This window comes from Piliocolobus tephrosceles, chromosome 16 (assembly GCF_002776525.5).
Source record: "Piliocolobus tephrosceles isolate RC106 chromosome 16, ASM277652v3, whole genome shotgun sequence".
Classification (NCBI taxonomy): Eukaryota; Metazoa; Chordata; class Mammalia; order Primates; family Cercopithecidae; genus Piliocolobus; species Piliocolobus tephrosceles.
In genome coordinates, this window is record NC_045449.1 from 35246458 (window position 1) to 35256415 (window position 9958).

Consider the following 9958-nt stretch of genomic DNA (forward strand, 5'->3'; position numbering starts at 1 on the left):
CAGCTTTATTAATAGTATCCAAAAAAATGGGAAATGGCTCAGATGTTCATCAACAGGCAAATAAATGAAAAAGCTGTGGTACATTCACACAATCAAGTACTACTCAGCAATAAAAAGAAAAAACTGAACACATGCAATGACATGAATGAATCTCAAAAAACATGCTGCCTGAAAGAAGCTTTCCACAAAAGTGTCTATACTACATGATTCTGTTTACATAGGATTCTAGAATAGGCAAAATTAATATATGGTGAAAAAAGGAGTAATGGTTCCCCTGGGCAGCATGGGTGAAGACTGACTGGGAAAGGGTTTGAGGAAACCTTCTGGAATAGCAGTAATGTTCTAATTCTGATAGGGATATTAGTTAGCAGACACATGCGTCTGTCAAAATTCATCAAATGGCACAATTAAGATTTACACATTGTATTGTACATAAATTTTACTTTTTAAAAAGTAAACAATTACCTGTTGGAAACTTGAAAAAAATAAATAAACATTGAACTATAATAAATTATTTGTTTTTCAGGGGCAAATTTGCAACTTACTTTATTGATTTATTTTTTGAGATGGAGTTTCGCTCTTGCCCAGGCTGGAGTCAAGTGGCGTGATCTCAGCTCACTGCAACCTCTGCTTCCCGAGTTCAAGCGATTCTCCTGCCTCAGCCTTCCAAGTATAGCTGGGGTTATAGGCACCCATCACCACACCTAGCTAATTTTTGTATTTTTAGTAGAGACGATGTTTCAACATGTTGGCCAGGCTAGTCTCAAACTCCTGACCTCAGGTGATGCACCCGTCTCGGCCTCCCAAAATGCTAGGATTACAGGTGTGAGCCACCACGCCTGGCCACAACTTATTTTAAAATGCAACCAAAAACAAAATGGATAGAATGATGTATAAATGTATAGAAGATGACAAAGCAAATACAGTAAAACATCAATTGTAGAATCAAAGTTGTAGGTATATGGGTGTTCACTGTTCAATACCTTCAATTTTTCCATATGCCTCAAAAATTTTATATAAATGCTGGAGAATAAAAACAAAAGTAAATAATATTTAATTAAAAGATAAAGGTCAATGTCAAATTTAAGAGAAACAGAGGCCAAGCACAGTGGCTCACGTCTGTAATTTTAACATTTGGGGAGGCCAAGGCAAGCAGATTGCTTGGGCCCAGGAGTTTGAGACCAGCCTGGGCAACATGGCAAAATCTTGTCTCTACAAAAATACAAGAATTAGTCAGGCTTGGTGGCACATGCCAGTAGTCCCAGCTACTGAGTTAGACCCTGTCTCCAAATAAATAAATAAAGTGCCATGGGAAAAAAATCAAGCCAGGCAGGATGACTCACACGTATAATCCTAGCAGTTTGGGAGGCTAAGGAGGGAGGATCATGGGAGGCCAGGAATTCTAGACTAGCCTGGGGAACCATAATAAGATGCTGTCTCTGCAAAAAATTTTAGAATTAGCCAGGAATGGTGGCATGCACCTGTAGTCTTAGCCAGTTCAGAGGCTAAAGGAAGAGGCTCACTTAGCTCAAGGCTGCAGTGAGCCATGATTGTGCCACTGCACTCCAGCCTGGGTGACAGTATCAGACTCCAAAAACAATTGCAACAAAAAAAATTGACAAAAGGGATCTAATTAAACTGAAGAGCTTCTTCACAGCAAAAGAAACTGTCAACAGAGTAAACAGACAAACTACAGAATGGGAGAAAATATTTGCAAACTATGCATCTGACAAAGGTCTAATACTCAAAATCTATAAGAAACATAAACAAGTTCACAAACAAAAAACAAACAACATTTAAAAGTGGGCAAAGGATACGAACAGATACTTTTCAAAAGAAGACATACATGTACCCAACAAACACATGAAAAAATACTCAATATCACTAATCATTAGAGAAATGCAAGTCAAAACCCCAATGAGATATCATCTCACACCAGTCAGAATAGCTGTTTTTGCTTTGTGGGTTTTTTATTTTTTGTTTTTTTTTCAAACAGGGTCTCACTCTGTCTCCCAAGTTAGGGTGCAGTGGCACAAACATAGTTCACTGCAACCTCCACCTCCTGGACTTGAGCAATCCTCCTGCCTCAGCCTCCCAAGTAGCTGGGACCACAGGTGTGTGCCACCACATCCAGTTAACTTTTTGATTTTTTTGTAGAGATAGGGTCTGACTTTGTTGCCCAGGCTGGTCTCAAACTCCTAGGCTCAAGAGAGCCTCCTGCCTCAGTTTCCCAAACTGCTGGGATTACAGACATGAGCCCCCATGCCCAGTCAGAATGGTTATTATTAAAAAGTCAAAAAATAACAGATGCTAGCAAGGCTGTGGCAAAAAGGGAACACTTACACACTGCTAGCAGGAATCTAAGTGAATTCACCCATTGTGGAAAGCAGTTTGGTGATTTCTGAAAGAACTTAAAACAGAATTACCATTCGACCCAGCAATCCCAGTATTGAGTATATACCCCCCAAAACAGAAAACATTCTACCATAAAGATACATGTAGGTCAGGTGCAGTGGCTCATGACTGTAATCTCAGCACTTTGGGAGGCCAAGGCAGGCAGATCACTTGAGGTCAGGAGTTCAAGACCAGCCTGGCCAACATGGTGAAACTGTCTCTACTGTAAATACAAAGAAAATTAGCTGGGCATGGGGGTGGGCTCCTGTAATCCCAGCTACTTGGGAGGCTGAGGCACAAGATTCGCTTGAACCTGGGAGGTGGAAGTTGCAGTGAGCCAAGATCGCGCCATTGCACTCTAGCCTGGGCCACAGAGCAAGACTCTGCCTCAAAAAAAAAAAAAAAAAAAAAAGACACATGTACATATATGTTCATCACAACACTATTCAGAATATCAAAGACATGGGATCAAATAAATGCCCATCAACAGTAGACTGGATAAAGAAAATGTGGGGTATATATACTATGGAATACTATGCAGCCATAAAAAATAATGAGATCACGTCCTATGCAGCAACATGGATGGAGCTAAGGCCATTATCCTAAGCGAACTAACACAGGAACAGAAAACCAAATATTGCATTTCTCACTTATAAGTGGGAGCTAAACATCAAGTACACATGGACACGAAGAAGGAAACAACAGAAACCGGGGTCTACCGGAAGATGAAGAGTGGGAGCAGAGTGAGGACTGAAAAACTACCTATTGGGTACTATGCTTATTACCTGGGTGATGAAATAATCTGTACACCAAACTCCACAACACGCAATTTGTCTATATAACAAACTTGCACATGCACCCCTGAACCTAAAAGTTAAAAATAACATAAAATACTTCAAACAATAAATAATAATTGAGCCAGGCATGGTGGCCCACACTTGTAATCCCAGCACTTTGGGAGGCCGAGGCAGGAGGATTTCAAGCCCAGGAGTTTGAGATCAGCCTGGACAACACACGGAGACCTTGTCTCTATAAAAAAATAAAAATTGGCCAGCGACAGTGGCTCCCACCTGTAATCCCAGCACTTTGGGAGGCTGAAGCAGGCCGTGAAGTCAGGAGTTCATGACCAGCCTGGCCAACATGGCGAAACCCCATCTCTACTAAAAAACACAAAAATCAGCCAGGCGTGGTGGCAGGTGCCTGTAATCCCAGTTACTCAGGAGGCTGAGGCAGGGAGAATTGCTTGAACCTGGGAGGTGGAGGTTGTAGTGAGCTGGGATCGGGCCACAGTGGTACATGCCTGTAGTCCCAGCTACTCAGGAGGCTGAGGTGGGAGGATCGCTTGAACCCAGGAGACAGAGGTTGCAGTGAACCAAGATTGTGCTGTTGCACTTCAGCTTGGGCAACAGAGTAAGACCCTGTCCCAAAATAAAATAAAAGTGGTATATACACAGTTTATATAGAAGTATTAAATTCTACTTATCAATGTGGATAAAATAGATGTTGAGATCTTATAAATATAGAATTGTTCAGATATAAACAAGTAATATTGTATTTAATGTAAAATTTATATTCCAGATCTCAGGTATAGTTTAACTTTATCACTATATAAACATAATAATATTTTACAAAGGCATTAATGATATACTTTAAAATGTGATGTTAGTGTATTATATATAGTAGTATATATCTTTGTGTGCATATATTACACTTACATGTAGTAGAGACCAAAAGATCATCGGAATCAGCAAACAAGGAAATAACAAAGATTCAAGGTTAAAAGATGAAGAAGGGAGTATAACAAATCAGGAAAGTTCAAGAGGAATTAGAGAATTAAGTTCAAATGGAACAAAAAAGAAAAGCAGAGCATCTATCAAGCCAACATAATTATTAAACACCCACTTAAAAAGTAGTAAGATTCAGCTGGGTGCAGTGGCTCACACCTGTAATCTCAGCACTTTGGGAGGCCGAGGCAGGCGGATCACGAGGCCAAGAGATTGAGACCTGGCCAACATGGTGAAACCCTGGCTCTACTAAAAATACAAAAATTAGCTGGGTGTGGTGGCGAGTGCCTATAATCCCAGCTGCTTGGGAGGCTGAGGCAGGAGAATCGCTTGAAGCCAGGAGGAGGAGGTTGCAGTGAGCTGAGATCATGCCACTGCACTCCAGCCGGGTGACAGAGTAAGACTCCGTCTCAAAAAAGAGTAAAATTCTTATAAAATAAAATGATCACTGTTCCAAGTATTTATAGCCATGTTACATAGGAAAGAGTTGAAAAATTATATAATTATGATATGGGCCAGGCACGGTGGCTCACACTTGTAGTCCCAGCACTCAGTACTTTAGGAGCCCAAGGTGGGCAGATCGCTTGAGCTCAGAAGTTCAAGACCAGCCTGGGCAACATAGTGAAACCCTGCTGCTAAAAAAAATATACAAAAATTAGCAGGGCATGGTGGTGCACACCCGTAGTCCTAGCTACTCAGGAGGTTGAGGTGGGAGGATGGCTTGACCCCAGGAGGCACAGATTGCAGTGAGCTGAGATCACACCATTGTACTCCAGCCTTGGTGGCAGAATCAGACTCTGTCTCAAAAATAATAGTAATCATTATTGCAGTAAAAATAATTAGTTACAATATATTATACCATATAATATTACTGTATATTATATAGTAATACTTATTATTACTATAATAATAATTATTGTATAAGGCAAGATACAGTGAAAGTCATGTCTTGGAAACAAATAAGTAAAATAAAAGCTCAAGAAAGAGAGGCATATTTAACTTGGATTCTTCAAGGAAAGTTTCAGTGAAGTAGACTTAAAATGCCCCCAAAAGATTAAATTTACATGAGCAGAAAGAAAGAAAAATACCCTAGAAAATGGGAGAAACACATAATAAGAAACACACAGAGATGGGAATAAGGATGGTGTATAGGGAAGAAATGGGCAAGGAAGAAAAGTGTTAGTTGTAACCTCGGAGGAGAATTACTCCCTGAAACACATTAAAATGAAAGAAATTAAGCAGAAAGTTCATGTGAGGAATAACAGGAAAAAGGATTAAGGAATACAGGGGCTATTTATAGAATAACAGACTTCATCTGAGGCTTAGTTTTCTTTCATTAAGTAGACTCACCTGTGTGCTCCTTGGCCCCAGTCCCTCTCATTACCTGCGTAACCTCCATACATGTGATGTGGCTCATTATGATTAAATCCCCAAAACTCAAAGTCATCACCTATAACTTCTGGCAGAAAAATACTACCCTATTCACATGGATCCTGGGTGTAGGTATTCAGTCCAGAAAACCTGGAATTTTGTGCTTGGGTAGGATGTGGTATTCCTATATAAGTGGATAAAGAGGAAAGTTTTGCTGTTAATAGTGTAATTCTTAACCTTTTAGGAGTTACAGACTTCTCCGAGACACTAACAAAGGTCTTCATTATTACTTCAGAAGATATTGAGCATATATGCCATGTGCTGGGGATAGAGTTAAAAATAGGACAGTATCTGCTCTCACCAAATGCAGAGTTGTGCAGAAAGACAAAACATTATTAAACAAGTGTAGGTTGCCATCTCTGAATCATCCAAATTAGGTTTTCCTTTTATTTCTGTTCATGTCCATTATAGCATTTATCATAATCTGATAATCTCATAATTTACATTCTGGTTAGATAACCAAAATGTGTTATACTGCTGCATAATAAACCACTCACATTTAGTAGCTTAAAACAATTCATTCTCAGGTCGGGCATGATGGCTCACACCCGTATTCCCTGCACTTTGGGAGGCTGAGGTGGGTGGATCACTTGAGGTCAGGAGTTTGAGACCAGCCTGGCCAACATGGTGAAACCCCATCACTACCAAAAATACAAAAAAATTAGCCGGGCAGGGTGGCGGGCACCTGTAGTCCCAGCTACTCAGGAGGCTGAGGCAGGAGAATCACTTGAACCCAGGAGGCGGAGGTTGCAGTGAACCAAGGTGGCGCCACCGTACTCCAGCCTGGGCAACAGAGTTAGATACTGTCTCAAAAAAAAAAAAAAAAAAAAAAAATTAATTCTCTTTCAAGATTTTGTGGATTGACAAAGCTCAGCTCTATAGTTCTAGATCTTCTCACACATGATGCAGTAAGGTATTAGAGGGGATGAAGTCATCTAAAGGCTGGACTGGACTGGAGGTACACAATGGCTCACTCACAGGACCAGTTGATTCTGGCCACTGAAGTTCAGCTGGGGCTATTGACAGGCATTACTTACACAAGGCCTCTCCATGTGGCTTGGGCTTCTTATAACAGAGTGACTGGGTTTTAAGAGGGATTATCTCAAGAAAAGTATTCCCAGAGACCCAGACACAAGCTTTACAGCTTTAAGGTCTAGCCTCAAAAGTTCCAAAATGTTTATTTCTGCCATATTCTATTGATCAGCCTAGATTCAAGGAGAGGGGAATTAGACTCTATTTCTAGACATGAAAAATAGCATGCATATATACAAAGAGAAGGAACTGCTGATGTCCATTACAGACCATCATAACTGACCATGTATTTGTTTAATACTTGCCTTTCCCACTAGATCATAAACTCAAGACAGGAGCTGTGCTGGGCACGGTGGCTCATGCCACCAGTTTTGGAAGGCCACAGTGGGAGGACTGCTTGAGGCCAAAAGTTCCAGATCAGCTTGGGCAACATGGTGAGACCCTGGCTCTATCAAAAAAAAAAAAAAAAAAATTTAATTAGCTGGGCATGGTGGCATACACCTGTAGTCCTAGCTACTCAGGCAGCTGAGGCAGGAGGATCCCTTGAGCCCAGGAGTTTGAAGCTGTAATGAACTATGATCACGCTAAGGAACCATATCTGCTCCTTTTCAGTGCCACTTATATGACCACAGTGGCTGGAACAGAGTAAACCCTCAATAAATGCAATAAATGTTTGCTCAACTAACTTATTTATTCAATAAAAATTTCAAAAATACATAAAAACTGCCAAAAATTGTGCTAGAATGAAAATGCTATAGTGCCTGCCTTCAAGAAATTTACTTTCTGGTGGCAGAATGAGATAACCAAAGCCTGATAAAATTAGGCTTCTTGATAAAGAGAATATGGGACTAAACTACAATGCTTGCTGAATGTCTGAAACAGGCAACAGTGTTCTTGTGTGTCCCATCAAAAGGTAATAATAGGCAGGTATTTGCATTTTATTTATATATATAGATGACTCTCAGATGTGATCCATATATATGTGCAAAGGATCACATCTCAGAGTCATCCAAGAAAGAATGAAAATAAAGATGCCTTTTGTTCAAATAGCAGGCAGCTGTCAAGTGAGCAAGAAAAGCACTAGTGGATCATAGCTGATTCTTCTGATACTACATCCTATGTTAAGACAGAGATTAGCTAGTGAATTTTGCAGAGTTCCCGGGATTACCTCATGGAGACATGTGATGAAAGCAATGTAAATTTAACCTACTACTAGAAAGAAGAATGTAATCAGCAAAACAAGTTAGAAGGCAATGAGTAATGAAGACTGAACTGGGATGGCTGCAACAAGAATGAAGACTAAATCTGAGACAAGTTTCAAAGGAAAAAGTGACAAAAGTGGATGAATAACTAAATGGGGGTGGGATGGAAAAGAATGAGGTATGAGCCTGAAGAAACTAAAGAGGTGCTATTTGATGTGGAACAAGGCAGAATATTTATTGGATATACCGAAATGAAAAGTAAAATGTTTCCTATGTTCTTAAGAGTTATGAGCTCTGGTAACAGTGTGGAGCTGGAGGTGTAGAAGTCAGTATAAACAAACTTCTAGAGAAAAGATCACTTAACTGCTTTTATTAGTCAATCTTTCAGTCCAAAACAGATGTACATTTTATGTGTTAGGCTTGATAGTCCATTTTGTGATGTGCCATTATGAATATTCTCAATTTTGAGGCTCTGAAGGCAATATAACTGAAGCATATGTCAATTCATTATTAGGATTAATTCAGCTGATCTGGCTGCTTAGGTGAGTTCTGGGTCACTGACTAAATTTATCAAAAATCATTTTAAGTAAAGGTCAAGTCACTGAATTCACTTATTTAACTCTTTAGTTGATCAGTTTCAATCTGCATAACAGCATGAAAAGGAATATTCAATTTGTCTGCCCTAACTCCCTGCTATTGTTGCCAGAGACTGAGGGGCAGAAAAAGGAAGAGGACCAGACTTAAAGTCTTTAAATTCTGCACTGATAAAAAATACGTTCATTGCTATTATATTCTTGAATATGAGAAATTATTTTCTGTCCACCTCCTCCTAAACAGCAACAGGTAATTGGAGCAGAAACAAATTGAACATTCTTTTAAATGTTACCAAGAAGATGAAAACTGATCAACTAAAACTAGTTTAAAATAAGTAAATTTAGGGACTTGGCATTTGGTAAAATGGATGGCTTCTGCTAAGTAAACGTACCTTCTTCCTTCACAATTGTATGTGAAACTATACCCATAGTGGAAGAGTACTGTTGTAGCAGACCGAAGTGACTCTTCTGTCTAGGGCATACAAATACCTCCAGGCACCTTGTTAATCTGTATAAACTCTAACTCGTTGGATGAAAATCAAGGAAAGAGTTTATACAAGCCTAGTACTTGGGAGGCCGAGGCAGGTGGATCACTTGAGGTCAGGAGTTCGAGACCAGCCTTGCCAACATGGTGAAACCCTGTCTCTAGTAAAAGTACAAAAATTATCTGGGTGTGGTGCCAAGCGCCTGTAATCCCAGCTACTTGGGAGGCTGAGGCAAGAGAATCGCTTGAACTTAGGAGGTGGAGATGGCAGTGAACTGAGATCAGGCTACTGCACTCCAGCCTGGGCAACGCAGTCAGACTCTGTTTGGGGGGGGGGGGGAAGAGTTTATACAGTTCGATGTGCTGAAAGACTGCAAAAATAGAAACCTGCAACAAGAATTTGTATAGAACTGGCATTTTCATATTTTAAAGAAAACTCTGAACATGGCCAAAACTGTTTTTTTCTAGGCCATTACATTTCAAAATTACCATTTCTTTTTAGGCATCATTTTGTAATTGTGATTTTTCTCTTCATATTTCAGGCTGTGGCAATAATTACGAGTTGTAGATAATTACTTCAGGCTGGGCATGGTGGCTCATACCTGTAATTCCAGCACTTTGGGAAGCCAAGATGGGAGGAGCGCTTGAGGCCAGGAGTCTGAGACCAGCCTGGTTGACACAGAGAGACCCCCATCTTTATTTTCCTAAATTTTAAAAAAGATAATTATTGGCCGGGCGTGGTGGCTCAAGCCTGTAATCCCAGCACTTTGGGAGGCCGAGACGGGCGGATCACGAGGTCAGGAGATCGAGACCATCCTGGCTAACACGGTGAAACCCCGTCTCTACTAAAAAATACAAAAAAACTAGCCGGGCGAGGTGGCGGGCGCCTGTAGTCCCAGCTACTCAGGAGGCTGAGGCAGGAGAATGGCGTAAACCCGGGAGGTGGAGCTTGTAGTGAGCTGAGATCCGGCCACTGCATTCCAGCCCGGGAGACAGAGCGAGACTCCGTCTCAAAAAAAAAAAAAAAAAAAAAAAAAA